A 15,800-nucleotide genomic window follows, 5' to 3' on the forward strand; every position below is an offset into this window, starting at 1 on the left:
CCCATGTATTAAAATTGTATGGTATAGAATATCCAGAAAATGCATAGATATTTATTTGTGCCTTAAAAGAAGAGTGAATATATATATATATTTTTTTTTTTTAATTAAGTTGGAAACAGTAGCTGAATAATAGAATAAATTATCAATTTTTATAGCATTCACATAATTTGGGCATAATTTAGCAGAAGAGATTTGGCGTTTAATATTCCTCATGCAGAGCTACCATTGGTCTCTAGCATAATAGTCTTTTAGCCATTCAAGGATTCCTAAGCAAATTCTAATTAGAAAAAAGTTGATAAGGGTTAATGGGTTTTGCTAAATTCATTTGAGCTTTTTAAAGGATCTTGAATTACTAAATATACAATCAAGCATCAGAAATGGTCAACCATAAATCAATTCATAGAAATACCTATAAACACTGGCAAATCAACAGTAAAATCCTAGAACATCTCAGTCCAGGGATTTCCTGTGGAAAAATAATAATACAAATGTTATGGCATGCATAAATAACAACCCAAACTATAATATATTGAGATGTGTACTTAAAGGAAACCCTCATAGATCCATACAAATGGAATAGCAGATAGAGAAAACAAAATGTACCAACTGTAATGATATACTTCTATTACCATTTGTTGGCGTTAGGTGGCTATGGAATAAATCAGAATGGTTTGGTATTTTGGGAAGGTTTATACAAACTTACATTTTTATATGTAGAAATAAAATATAGGCAAGGAGGTTGGCATATTGGTGTATGCCACTTTTTGGAATGAAAACTGCACACATTTTCTAGGACATCAAACTACAACATTCAGAATTATTTTGACATTTCTAGCATTGAAAGACCACATTGTTGGGCCCTATTCTCAAGAACAGTATAGGTCAAGTAACTTCTCAAGCAATTTTCTTGTGCTGTCTAAGCCCAACTCCATGAGGTGGGTCCTCAAGATCCAAATTCCATTTTGCAATGGTTAGTAGAATGGATTTTATTTTTTAACAAGCACTTCATTTACATGTCTATGGCAAGCACCCAAAAATTTTCCTAAGGACTATGGGCCTGATTCAGACACACTCGCAAGCGCACAACACTCGTAAGTGGTTCGACGGTCCCCCACTACCCATGCACCGCCTCCGGCGTGTGCATGCGCAAGATCCATCCAGCGACGGCTGCTTCATCGATATGGGTCTAGCTACAAGACGGAGCGGCTGTCAATGTTGATTGATAACTCACCGCGTTTTGTATGCGGGGAGGGGGGGGTGGCTGCACAAATGCAGGCATTCCCTTAGGAACGCCTGGTGTTTGTGGGTGGCCCTAATGATATCACTAGTGATGTCAGTAGTGGACTTCCTGTTCTATTAGAGCAGGAAGTTTACTCGGGCTTGTGAGAGCTCAGACCCTTCCACAGGGTCTCCTCGCAAGCCTGATGGTCACGATAATCGCGATGGGCTCCAGGCCACTCGCAAAAGCTGTGGGTAGTCACCCACAGCTTAGCGAGCGGCCTGATGAAAGAAAAAAACAAATACAAAACATAAAAAACCGCCCTTATTCTGAGCAAGCACTCACTAGCAGCAAGCGGCTCTGAATCAGGCCCTATATCAGCTATAATCTAAAAGATATTGCTTAGAACATGTACAACATGGCAAATCCAGCATTTATTGGACTTTATATTCAGGATTCCCATGTATTAAAATTGTATGGTATAGAATATCCAGAAAATGCATAGATATTTATTGGTGCCTTAAAAGAAGAGTGAATATATACATATACATATTTTTTTTAATTAAGTTGGAAACAGTAGCTGAATAATAGAATAAATTATCAATTTTTATAGCAATCACATAATTTGGGCATAATTTAGCAGAAGAGATTTGGAGTTTAATATTCCTCATGCAGAGCTACCATTGGTCTCTAGCATAATAGTCTTTTAGCCATTCAAGGATTTCTAAACAAATTCTAATTATAAAAAAGTTGATAAGGGGTAATGGGTTTTGCTAAATTCATTTGAGCTTTTTAAAGGATCTTGAAAAACTAAATATACAATCAAGCATCAGAAATAGTCAACCATAAATCAATTCATAGAAATACCTATAAACACTGGCAAATCAACAGTAAAATCCTAGAACATCTCAGTCCAGGGATTATCGGACATGGGTAGAGTAAGAAAATGATAGCTGGGGCAATTTCTATAAGCATTTGACCTAGCTCATGATGCAGAAGAATCGACATGGATCTGATATATGGTGAAAGAGTACACTAACAAATTGATGTATAAATAATTTCAATCATTTTCATTACCCAAGGAAATTATAACAACTCTTAGTTGAAAATCACTTTTCTGGACTGGACCAGAAATCACAGCACACAGCTGATCCTCGTTAGTATAGTGGTGAGTATCCCCGCCTGTCACGCGGGAGACCGGGGTTCAATTCCCCGATGGGGAGGCTATAACTTTTATTTCTCTAATATTCCATTTCAGACACAGTGGAAAAATAATAATACAAATGTTATGGCATGCATAAATAACAACCCAAACTATAATATATTGAGATGTGTACTTAAAGGAAACCCTCATAGATCCATACAAATGGAATAGCAGATAGAGAAAACAAAATGTACCAACTGTAATGATATACTTCTATTACCATTTGTTGGCGTTAGGTGGCTATGGAATAAATCAGAATGGTTTGGTATTTTGGGAAGGTTTATACATACTTACATTTTTATATGTAGAAATAAAATATAGGCAAGGAGGTTGGCATATTGGTGTATGCCACTTTTTGGAATGAAAACTGCACACATTTTCTAGGACATCAAACTACAACATTCAGAATTATTTTGACATTTCTAGCATTGAAAGACCACATTGTTGGGTCCCATTCTCAAGAACAGTATAGGTCAAGTAACTTCTCAAGCAATTTTCTTGTGCTGTCTAAGCCCAACTCCATGAGGTGGGTCCTCAAGACCCAAATTCCATTTTGCAATGGTTAGTAGAATTGATTTTATTTTTTAACAAGCACTTCATTTACATGTCTTTGGCAAGCACCCAAAAATTTTCCTAAGGACTATGGGCCTGATTCAGACACACTCGCAAACGCACAACACTCGTAAGTGGTTTGACGGTCCCCCACTACCCATGCGCCACCTCCGGCGTGTGCATGCGCAAGATCCATCCAGCGACGGCTGCGCCATCGATATGGGTCTAGCTACAAGACGGAGCGGCTGTCAATGTTGATTGAAAACTCACCACATTTTGTATGCGGGGAGGGGGGGGGTGGCTGCACAAATGCAGGCATTCCCTTAGGAACACCTGGTGTTTGTGGGTGGCCCTACTGACATCACTAGTGATGTCAGTACTGGACTTCCTGCTCTATTAGAGCAGGAAGTTTACTCAGGCTTGTGAGAGCTCAGACCCTTCCACAGGGTCTCCTCGCAAGCCTGATGGTCACGATAATCGCGATGGGCTCCAGGCCACTCGCAAAAGCTGTGGGTAGTCACCCACAGCTTAGCGAGCGGCCTGATGAAAGAAAAAAACAAATACAAAACATAAAAAACCGCCCTTATTCTGAGCAAGCACTCACTAGCAGCAAGCGGCTCTGAATCAGGCCCTATATCAGCTATAATCTAAAAGATATTGCTTAGAACATGTACAACATGGCAAATCCAGCATTTATTGGACTTTATATTCAGGATTCCCATGTATTAAAATTGTATGGTATAGAATATCCAGAAAATGCATAGATATTTATTGGTGCCTTAAAAGAAGTGTGAATATATACATATACATATTTTTTTTAATTAAGTTGGAAACAGTAGCTGAATAATAGAATAAATTATCAATTTTTATAGCATTCACATAATTTGGGCATAATTTAGCAGAAGAGATTTGGAGTTTAATATTCCTCATGCAGAGCTACCATTGGTCTCTAGCATAATAGTCTTTTAGCCATTCAAGGATTTCTAAACAAATTCTAATTATAAAAAAGTTGATAAGGGGTAATGGGTTTTGCTAAATTCATTTGAGCTTTTTAAAGGATCTTGAAAAACTAAATATACAATCAAGCATCAGAAATAGTCAACCATAAATCAATTCATAGAAATACCTATAAACACTGGCAAATCAACAGTAAAATCCTAGAACATCTCAGTCCAGGGATTATCGGACATGGGTAGAGTAAGAAAATGATAGCTGGGGCAATTTCTATAAGCATTTGACCTAGCTCATGATGCAGAAGAATCGACATGGATCTGATATATGGTGAAAGAGTACACTAACAAATTGATGTATAAATAATTTCAATCATTTTCATTACCCAAGGAAATTATAACAACTCTTAGTTGAAAATCACTTTTCTGGACTGGGCCAGAAATCACAGCACACAGCTGATCCTCGTTAGTATAGTGGTGAGTATCCCCGCCTGTCACGCGGGAGACCAGGGTTCAATTCCCCGATGGGGAGGCTATAACTTTTATTTCTCTAATATTCCATTTCAGACACAGTGGAAAAATAATAATACAAATGTTATGGCATGCATAAATAACAACCCAAACTATAATATATTGAGATGTGTACTTAAAGGAAACCCTCATAGATCCATACAAATGGAATAGCAGATAGAGAAAACAAAATGTACCAACTGTAATGATATACTTCTATTACCATTTGTTGGCGTTAGGTGGCTATGGAATAAATCAGAATGGTTTGGTATTTTGGGAAGGTTTATACATACTTACATTTTTATATGTAGAAATAAAATATAAGCAAGGAGGTTGGCATATTGGTGTATGCCACTTTTTGGAATGAAAACTGCACACATTTTCTAGGACATCAAACTACAACATTCAGAATTATTTTGACATTTCTAGCGTTGAAAGACCACATTGTTGGGCCCCATTCTCAAGAACAGTATAGGTCAAGTAACTTCTCAAGCAATTTTCTTGTGCTGTCTAAGCCCAACTCCATGAGGTGGGTCCTCAAGACCCAAATTCCATTTTGCAATGGTTAGTAGAATTGATTTTATTTTTTAACAAGCACTTCATTTACATGTCTTTGTCAAGCACCCAAAAATTTTCCTAAGGACTATGGGCCTGATTCAGACACACTTGCAAGCGCACAACACTCGTAAGTGGTTCGACGGTCCCCCACTACCCATGCACCGCCTCCGGCGTGTGCATGCGCAAGATCCGTCCAGCGAAGGCTGCTCCATCGATATGGGTCTAGCTACAAGACGGAGCGGCTGTCAATGTTGATTGATAACTCACCGCGTTTTGTATGTGGGGAGGGGGGGGTGGCTGCACAAATGCAGCCATTCCCTTAGGAACGCCTGGTGTTTGTGGTTGGCCCTACTGACATCACTAGTGATGTCAGTAGTGGACTTCCTGTTCTATTAGAGCAGGAAGTTTACTCGGGCTTGTGAGAGCTCAGACCCTTCCACAGGGTCTCCTCGCAAGCCTGATGGTCACGATAATCGCGATGGGCTTCAGGCCACTCGCAAAAGCTGTGGGTAGTCACCCACAGCTTAGCGAGCAGCCTGATGAAAGAAAAAAACAAATACAAAACATAAAAAAATGCCGTTATTCTGAGCAAGCACTCACTAGCAGCAAGCGGCTCTGAATCAGGCCCTATATCAGCTATAATCTAAAAGATATTGCTTAGAACATGTACAACATGGCAAATCCAGCATTTATTGGACTTTATATTCAGGATTCCCATGTATTAAAATTGTATGGTATAGAATATCCAGAAAATGCATAGATATTTATTGGTGCCTTAAAAGAAGAGTGAATATATACATATATATATTTTTTTTAAGTAAGTTGGAAACAGTAGCTGAATAATAGAATAAATTATCAATTTTTATAGAATTCACATAATTTGGGCATAATTTAGTAGAAGAGATTTGGAGTTTAATATTCCTCTTGCATTGCTACCATTGGTCTCTAGCATAATAGTCTTTTAGCCATTCAAGGATTTCTAAGCAAATTCTAATTAGAAAAAAGTTGATAAGGGGTAATGGGTTTTGCTAAATTCATTTGAGCTTTTTAAAGGATCTTGAATTACTAAATATACAATCAAGCATCAGAAATGGTCAACCATAAATCAATTCATAGAAATACCTATAAACACTGGCAAATCAACAGTAAAATCCTAGAACATCTCAGTCCAGGGATTATCGGACATGGGTAGAGTAAGAAAATGATAGCTGGGGCAATTTCTATAAGCATTTGACATAGCTCATGATGCAGAAGAATCGACATGGATCTGATATATGGTGAAAGAGTACTCTAACAAATTGATGTATAAATGATTTCAATCATTTTCATTACCCAAGGAAATTATAACAACTCTTAGTTGAAAATCACTTTTCTGGACTGGACCAGAAATCACAGCACACAGCTGATCCTCGTTAGTAGAGTGGTGAGTATCCCCACCTGTCATGCGGGAGACCGGGGTTCAATTCCCCGACGGGGAGGCTATAACTTTTATTTCTCCAATATTCCATTTCAGACACAGTGGAAAAATAATAATACAAATGTTATGGCATGCATAAATAACAACCCAAACTATAATATATTGAGATGTGTACTTAAAGGAAACCCTCATAGATCCATACAAATGGAATAGCAGATAGAGAAAACAAAATGTACCAACTGTAATGATATACTTCTATTACCATTTGTTGGCGTTAGGTGGCTATGGAATAAATCAGAATGGTTTGGTATTTTGGGAAGGTTTATACATACTTACATTTTTATATGTAGAAATAAAATATAAGCAAGGAGGTTGGCATATTGGTGTATGCCACTTTTTGGAATGAAAACTGCACACATTTTCTAGGACATCAAACTACAACATTCAGAATTATTTTGACATTTCTAGCATTGAAAGACCACATTGTTGGGCCCTATTCTCAAGAACAGTATAGGTCAAGTAACTTCTCAAGCAATTTTCTTGTGCTGTCTAAGCCCAACTCCATGAGGTGGGTCCTCAAGACCCAAATTCCATTTTGCAATGGTTAGTAGAATGGATTTTATTTTTTAACTAGCACTTCATTTACATGTCTTTGGCAAGCACCCAAAAATTTTCCTAAGGACTATGGGCCTGATTCAGACACACTCGCAAGCGCACAACACTCGTAAGTGGTTCGATGGTCCCCCACTACCCATGCGCCGCCTCCGGCGTGTGCATGCGCAAGATCCATCCAGCAACGGCTGCTCCATCGATATGGGTCTAGCTACAAGACGGAGCGGCTGTCAATGTTGATTGATAACTCACCGCGTTTTGTATGCGGGGAGGGGGGGGTGGCTGCACAAATGCAGGCATTCCCTTAGGAAAGCCTGGTGTTTGTGGGTGGCCCTACTGACATCACTAGTGATGTCAGTAGTGGACTTCCTGTTCTATTAGAGCAGGAAGTTTACTCGGACTTGTGAGAGCTCAGACCCTTCCACAGGGTCTCCTCGCAAGCCTGATGGTCACGATAATCGTGATGGGCTCCAGGCCACTCGCAAAAGATGTGGGTAGTCACCCACAGCTTAGCGAGCGGCCTGATGAAAGAAAAAAACAAATACAAAACATAAAAAACCGCCCTTATTCTGAGCAAGCACTCACTAGCAGCAAGCGGCTCTGAATCAGGCCCTATATCAGCTATAATCTAAAAGATATTACTTAGAACATGTACAACATGGCAAATCCAGCATTTATTGGACTTTATATTCAGGATTCCCATGTATTAAAATTGTATGGTATAGAATATCCAGAAAATGCATAGATATTTATTGGTGCCTTAAAAGAAGAGTGAATATATATATATATATATATTTTTTTTAATTAAGTTGGAAACAGTAGCTGAATAATAGAATAAATTATCAATTTTTATAGCATTCACATAATTTGGGCATAATTTAGCAGAAGAGATTTGGCATTTAATATTCCTCATGCAGAGCTACCATTGGTCTCTAGCATAATAGTCTTTTAGCCATTCAAGGATTTCTAAGCAAATTCTAATTAGAAAAAAGTTGATAAGGGGTAATGGGTTTTGCTAAATTCATTTGAGCTTTTTAAAGGATCTTGAATTACTAAATATACAATCAAGCATCAGAAATGGTCAACCATAAATCAATTCATAGAAATACCTATAAACACTGGCAAATCCACTGTAAAATCCTAGAACATCTCAGTCCAGGGATTATTGGACATGGGTAGAGTAAGAAAATGATAGCTGGGGCAATTTCTATAAGCATTTGACCTAGCTCATGATGCAGAAGAATCGACATGGATCTGATATATGGTGAAAGAGTACACTAACAAATTGATGTATAAATGATTTCAATCATTTTCATTACCCAAGATATTATAACAACTCTTAGTTGAAAATCACTTTTCTGGACTGGACCAGAAATCACAGCCCACAGCTGATCCTCGTTAGTATAGTGGTGAGTATCCCCGCCTGTCACGCGTGAGACCGGGGTTCAATTCCCCGACGGGGAGGCTATAACTTTTATTTCTCCAATATTCCATTTCAGACACAGTGGAAAAATAATAATACAAATGTTATGGCATGCATAAATAACAACCCAAACAATAATAATATATTGAGATGTGTACTTAAAGGAAACCCTCATAGATCCATACAAATGGAATAGCAGATAGAGAAAACAAAATGTACCAACTGTAATGATATACTTCTATTACCATTTGTTGGCGTTAGGTGGCTATGGAATAAATCAGAATGGTTTGGTATTTTGGGAAGGTTTATACATACTTACATTTTTATATGTAGAAATAAAATATAGGCAAGGAGGTTGGCGTATTGGTGTATGCCACTTTTTGGAATGAAAACTGCACACATTTTCTAGGACATCAAACTACAACATTCAGAATTATTTTGACATTTCTAGCATTGAAAGACCACATTGCTGGGCCCCATTCTCAAGAACAGTATAGGTCAAGTAACTTCTCAAGCAATTTTTTTGTGCTGTCTAAGCCCAACTCCATGAGGTGGGTCCTCAAGACCCAAATTCCATTTTGCAATGGTTAGTAGAATTGATTTTATTTTTTAACAAGCACTTCATTTACATGTCTTTGGCAAGCACCCAAAAATTTTCCTAAGGACTATGGGCCTGATTCAGACACACTCGCAAACGCACAACACTCGTAAGTGGTTTGACGGTCCCCCACTACCCATGCGCCGCCTCCGGCGTGTGCATGCGCAAGATCCGTCCAGCGACGGCTGCTCCATCGATATGGGTCTAGCTACAAGACGGAGCGGCTGTCAATGTTGATTGATAACTCACCGCATTTTGTATGCGGGGAGGGGGGGGTGGCTGCACAAATGCAGGCATTCCCTTAGGAACACCTGGTGTTTGTGGGTGGCCCTACTGACATCACTAGTGATGTCAGTACTGGACTTCCTGCTCTATTAGAGCAGGAAGTTTACTCAGGCTTGTGAGAGCTCAGACCCTTCCACAGGGTCTCCTCGCAAGCCTGATGGTCACGATAATCGCGATGGGCTCCAGGCCACTCGCAAAAGCTGTGGGTAGTCACCCACAGCTTAGCGAGCGGCCTGATGAAAGAAAAAAACAAATACAAAACATAAAAAAACGCCCTTATTCTGAGCAAGCACTCACTAGCAGCAAGCGGCTCTGAATCAGGCCCTATATCAGCTATAATCTAAAAGATATTGCTTAGAACATGTACAACATGGCAAATCCAGCATTTATTGGACTTTATATTCAGGATTCCCATGTATTAAAATTGTATGGTATAGAATATCCAGAAAATGCATAGATATTTATTGGTGCCTTAAAAGAAGAGTGAATATATACATATACATATTTTTTTTAATTAAGTTGGAAACAGTAGCTGAATAATAGAATAAATTATCAATTTTTATAGCATTCACATAATTTGGGCATAATTTAACAGAAGAGATTTGGAGTTTAATATTCCTCATGCAGAGCTACCACTGGTCTCTAGCATAATAGTCTTTTAGCCATTCAAGGATTTCTAAACAAATTCTAATTATAAAAAAGTTGATAAGGGGTAATGGGTTTTGCTAAATTCATTTGAGCTTTTTAAAGGATCTTGAATTACTAAATAAACAATCAAGCATCAGAAATGGTCAACCATAAATCAATTCATAGAAATACCTATAAACACTAGCAAATCAACAGTAAAATCCTAGAACATCTCAGTCCAGGGATTATCGGACATGGGTAGAGTAAGAAAATGATAGCTGGGGCAATTTCTATAAGCATTTGACCTAGCTCATGATGCAGAAGAATCGACATGGATCTGATATATGGTGAAAGAGTACACTAACAAATTGATGTATAAATGATTTCAATCATTTTCATTACCCAAGGAAATTATAACAACTCTTAGTTGAAAATCACTTTTCTGGACTGGACCAGAAATCACAGCACACAGCTGATCCTCGTTAGTATAGTGGTGAGTGTCCCCGCCTGTCACGCGGGAGACCGGGGTTCAATTCCCCGACGGGGAGGCTATAACTTTTATTTCTCCAATATTCCATTTCAGACACAGTGGAAAAATAATAATACAAATGTTATGGCATGCATAAATAACAACCCAAACTATAATATATTGAGATGTGTACTTAAAGCAAACCCTCATAGATCCATACAAATGGAATAGCAGATAGAGAAAACAAAATGTACCAACTGTAATGATATACTTCTATTACCATTTGTTGGCGTTAGGTGGCTATGGAATAAATCAGAATGGTTTGGTATTTTGGGAAGGTTTATACATACTTACATTTTTATATGTAGAAATAAAATATAGGCAAGGAGGTTGGCATATTGGTGTATGCCACTTTTTGGAATGAAAACTGCACACATTTTCTAGGACATCAAACTACAACATTCAGAATTATTTTGACATTTCTAGCATTGAAAGACCACATTGTTGGGCCCCATTCTCAAGAACAGTATAGGTCAAGTAACTTCTCAAGTAATTTTCTTGTGCTGTCTAAGCCCAACTCCATGAGGTGGGTCCTCAAGACCCAAATTCCATTTTGCAATGGTTAGTAGAATTGATTTTATTTTTTAACAAGCACTTCATTTACATGTCTTTGGCAAGCACCCAAAAATTTTCCTAAGGACTATGGGCCTGATTCAGACACACTCGCAAGCGCACAACACTCGTAAGTGGTTTGACGGTCCCCCACTACCCATGCACCGCCTCCGGCGTGTGCATGCGCAAGATCCGTCCAGCGACGGCTGCTCCATCGATATGGGTCTAGCTACAAGACGGAGCGGCTGTCAATGTTGATTGATAACTAACCACGTTTTGTATGCGGGGAGGGGGGGGGGTGGCTGCACAAATGCAGGCATTCCCTTAGTAACATCTGGTGTTTGTGGGTGGTCCTACTGACATCACTAGTGATGTCAGTAGTGGACTTCCTGTTCTATTAGAGCAGGAAGTTTACTCGGGCTTGTGAGAGCTCAGACCCTTCCACAGGGTCTCCTCGCAAGCCTGATGGTCACGATAATCGTGATGGGTTCCAGGCCACTCGCAAAAGCTGTGGGTAGTCACCCACAGCTTAGCAAGCGGCCTGATGAAAGAAAAAAACAAATACAAAACATAAAAAACCTCCGTTATTCAGAGCAAGCACTCACTAGCAGCAAGCGGCTCTGAATCAGGCCCTTTATCAGCTATAATCTAAAAGATATTACTTAGAACATGTACAACATGGCAAATCCAGCATTTATTGGACTTTATATTCAGGATTCCCATGTATTAAAATTGTATGGTATAGAATATCCAGAAAATGCATAGATATTTATTGGTGCCTTAAAAGTAGAGTGAATATATATATATATATATTTTTTTTTAAATTAAGTTGGAAACAGTAGCTGAATAATAGAATAAATTATCAATTTTTATAGCATTCACATAATTTGGGCATAATTTAGCAGAAGAGATTTGGCGTTTAATATTCCTCATGCAGAGCTACCATTGGTCTCTAGCATAATAGTCTTTTAGCCATTCAAGGATTCCTAAGCAAATTCTAATTAGAAAAAAGTTGATAAGGGTTAATGGGTTTTGCTAAATTCATTTGAGCTTTTTAAAGGATCTTGAATTACTAAATATACAATCAAGCATCAGAAATGGTCAACCATAAATCAATTCATAGAAATACCTATAAACACTGGCAAATCAACAGTAAAATCCTAGAACATCTCAGTCCAGGGATTTCCTGTGGAAAAATAATAATACAAATGTTATGGCATGCATAAATAACAACTCAAACTATAATATATTGAGATGTGTACTTAAAGGAAACCCTCATAGATCCATACAAATGGAATAGCAGATAGAGAAAACAAAATGTACCAACTGTAATGATATACTTCTATTACCATTTGTTGGCGTTAGGTGGCTATGGAATAAATCAGAATGGTTTGGTATTTTGGGAAGGTTTATACATACTTACATTTTTATATGTAGAAATAAAATATAGGCAAGGAGGTTGGCATATTGGTGTATGCCACTTTTTGGAATGAAAACTGCACACATTTTCTAGGACATCAAACTACAACATTCAGAATTATTTTGACATTTCTAGCATTGAAAGACCACATTGTTGGGCCCTATTCTCAAGAACAGAATAGGTCAAGTAACTTCTCAAGCAATTTTCTTGTGCTGTCTAAGCCCAACTCCATGAGGTGGGTCCTCAAGATCCAAATTCCATTTTGCAATGGTTAGTAGAATGGATTTTATTTTTTAACAAGCACTTCATTTACATGTCTTTGGCAAGCACCCAAAAATTTTCCTAAGGACTATGGGCCTGATTCAGACACACTCGCAAGCGCACAACACTCGTAAGTGGTTCGACGGTCCCCCACTACCCATGCGCCGCCTCCGGCGTGTGCATGCGCAAGATCCGTCCAGCGACGGCTGCTCCATCGATATGGGTCTAGCTACAAGACGGAGCGGCTGTCAATGTTGATTGATAACTCACCGCGTTTTGTATGCGGGGAGGGGGGGTGGCTGCACAAATGCAGGCATTCCCTTAGGAACGCCTGGTGTTTGTGGGTGGCCCTACTGATATCACTAGTGATGTCAGTAGTGGACTTCCTGTTCTATTAGAGCAGGAAGTTTACTCGGGCTTGTGAGAGCTCAGACCCTTCCACAGGGTCTCCTCGCAAGCCTGATGGTCACGATAATCGTGATGGGCTCCAGGCCACTCGCAAAAGCTGTGGGTAGTCACCCGCAGCTTAGCGAGCGGCCTGATGAAAGAAAAAAACAAATACAAAACATAAAAAAACGCCGTTATTCTGAGCAAGCACTCACTAGCAGCAAGCGGCTCTGAATCAGGCCCTATATCAGCTATAATCTAAAAGATATTGCTTAGAACATGTACAACATGGCAAATCCAGCATTTATTGGACTTTATATTCAGGATTCCCATGTATTAAAATTGTATGGTATAGAATATCCAGAAAATGCATAGATATTTATTGGTGCCTTAAAAGAAGAGTGAATATATATATATATATTTTTTTTTAAATTAAGTTGGAAACAGTAGCTGAATAATAGAATAAATTATCAATTTTTATAGCATTCACATAATTTGGGCATAATTTAGCAGAAGAGATTTGGAGTTTAATATTCCTCATGCAGAGCTACCATTGGTCTCTAGCATAATAGTCTTTTAGCCATTCAAGGATTTCTAAGCAAATTCTAATTAGAAAAAAGTTGATAAGGGGTAATGGGTTTTGCTAAATTCATTTGAGCTTTTTAAAGGATCTTGAATTACTAAATATACAATCAAGCATCAGAAATGGTCAACCATAAATCAATTCATAGAAATACCTATAAACACTGGCAAATCAACAGTAAAATCCTAGAACATCTCAGTCCAGGGATTATCGGACATGGGTAGAGTAAGAAAATGATAGCTGGGGCAATTTCTATAAGCATTTGACCTAGCTCATGATGCAGAAGAATCGACATGGATCTGATATATGGTGAAAGAGTACACTAACAAATTGATGTATAAATGATTTCAATCATTTTCATTACCCAAGGAAATTATAACAACTCTTAGTTGAAAATCACTTTTCTGGACTGGACCAGAAATCACAGCACAAAGCTGATCCTCGTTAGTATAGTGGTGAGTATCCCCGCCTGTCACGCGGGAGACCGGGGTTCAATTCCCCGATGGGGAGGTTATAACTTTTATTTCTCCAATATTCCATTTCAGACACAGTGGAAAAATAATAATACAAATGTCATGGCATGCATAAATAACAACCCAAACAATAATAATATATTGAGATGTGTACTTAAAGGAAACCCTCATAGATCCATACAAATGGAATAGCAGATAGGGAAAACAAAATGTTCCAACTGTAATGATATACTTCTATTACCATTTGTTGGCGTTAGGTGGCTATGGAATAAATCAGAATGGTTTGGAATTTTGGGAAGGTTTATACATACTTAAATTTTTATATGTAGAAATAAAATATAGGCAAGGAGGTTGGCATATTGGTGTATGCCACTTTTTGGAATGAAAACTGCACACATTTTCTAGGACATCAAACTACAACATTCAGAATTATTTTGACATTTCTAGCATTGAAAGACCACATTGTTGGGCCCCATTCTCAAGAACAGTATAGGTCAAGTAACTTCTCAAGTAATTTTCTTGTGCTGTCTAAGCCCAACTCCATGAGGTGGGTCCTCAAGACCCAAATTCCATTTTGCAATGGTTAGTAGAATTGATTTTATTTTTTAACAAGCACTTCATTTACATGTCTTTGGCAAGCACCCAAAAATTTTCCTAATGACTATGGGCCTGATTCAGACACACTCGCAAGCGCACAACACTCGTAAGTGGTTCGACGGTCCCCCACTACCCATGCGCCGCCTCCGGCGTGTGCATGCGCAAGATCCGTCCAGCGATGGCTGCTCCATCGATATGGGTCTAGCTACAAGACGGAGCGGCTGTCAATGTTGATTGATAACTCACCGCGTTTTGTATGCGGGGAGGGGGGGGGGTGGCTGCACAAATGCAGGCATTCCCTTAGTAACGCCTGGTGTTTGTGGGTGGTCCTACTGACATCACTAGTGATGTCAGTAGTGGACTTCCTGTTCTATTAGAGCAGGAAGTTTACTCGGGCTTGTGAGAGCTCAGACCCTTCCACAGGGTCTCCTCGCAAGCCTGATGGTCACGATAATCGTGATGGGCTCCAGCCCACTTGCAAAAGCTGTGGGTAGTCACCCACAGCTTAGCGAGCGGCCTGATGAAAGAAAAAAACAAATACAAAACATAAAAAACCGCCCTTATTCTGAGCAAGCACTCACTAGCAGCAAGCGGCTCTGAATCAGGCCCTATATCAGCTATAATCTAAAAGATATTACTTAGAACATGTACAACATGGCAAATCCAGCATTTATTGGACTTTATATTCAGGATTCCCATGTATTAAAATTGTATGGTATAGAATATCCAGAAAATGCATAGATATTTATTGGTGCCTTAAAAGTAGAGTGAATATATATATATATATATATTTTTTTAAATTAAGTTGGAAACAGTAGCTGAATAATAGAATAAATTATCAATTTTTATAGCATTCACATAATTTGGGCATAATTTAGCAGAAGAGATTTGGCGTTTAATATTCCTCATGCAGAGCTACCATTGGTCTCTAGCATAATAGTCTTTTAGCCATTCAAGGATTCCTAAGCAAATTCTAATTAGAAAAAAGTTGATAAGGGTTAATGGGTTTTGCTAAATTCATTTGAGCTTTTTAAAGGATCTTG

The 15,800-nt window shown here is 38.5% G+C and overlaps 5 non-coding genes across 5 annotated transcripts; all 5 read left to right on the top strand.

The window, feature by feature from the left end:
- Positions 1-2,370: 2,370 nt before the first annotated feature.
- TRNAD-GUC (transfer RNA aspartic acid (anticodon GUC)) lies at positions 2,371-2,442 on the top strand. Its single transcript has one exon. It is a non-coding gene; the product is annotated as a tRNA-Asp (tRNA).
- Positions 2,443-4,385: 1,943 nt separating this feature from the next.
- Positions 4,386-4,457, top strand: TRNAD-GUC (transfer RNA aspartic acid (anticodon GUC)). The gene has a single exon. It is a non-coding gene; the product is annotated as a tRNA-Asp (tRNA).
- Positions 4,458-8,414: 3,957 nt separating this feature from the next.
- Positions 8,415-8,486, top strand: TRNAD-GUC (transfer RNA aspartic acid (anticodon GUC)). Its single transcript has one exon. It is a non-coding gene; the product is annotated as a tRNA-Asp (tRNA).
- Positions 8,487-10,431: 1,945 nt separating this feature from the next.
- Positions 10,432-10,503, top strand: TRNAD-GUC (transfer RNA aspartic acid (anticodon GUC)). The gene has a single exon. It is a non-coding gene; the product is annotated as a tRNA-Asp (tRNA).
- A 3,622-nt stretch (positions 10,504-14,125) lies between these two features.
- On the top strand, positions 14,126-14,197 carry TRNAD-GUC (transfer RNA aspartic acid (anticodon GUC)). The gene has a single exon. It is a non-coding gene; the product is annotated as a tRNA-Asp (tRNA).
- The last annotated feature ends 1,603 nt before the right edge of the window (positions 14,198-15,800 follow it).

This window comes from Taudactylus pleione, unplaced genomic scaffold (assembly GCF_031769625.1).
Source record: "Taudactylus pleione unplaced genomic scaffold, aTauple2 ptg000282l, whole genome shotgun sequence".
Taxonomy (NCBI): domain Eukaryota; kingdom Metazoa; phylum Chordata; class Amphibia; order Anura; family Myobatrachidae; genus Taudactylus; species Taudactylus pleione.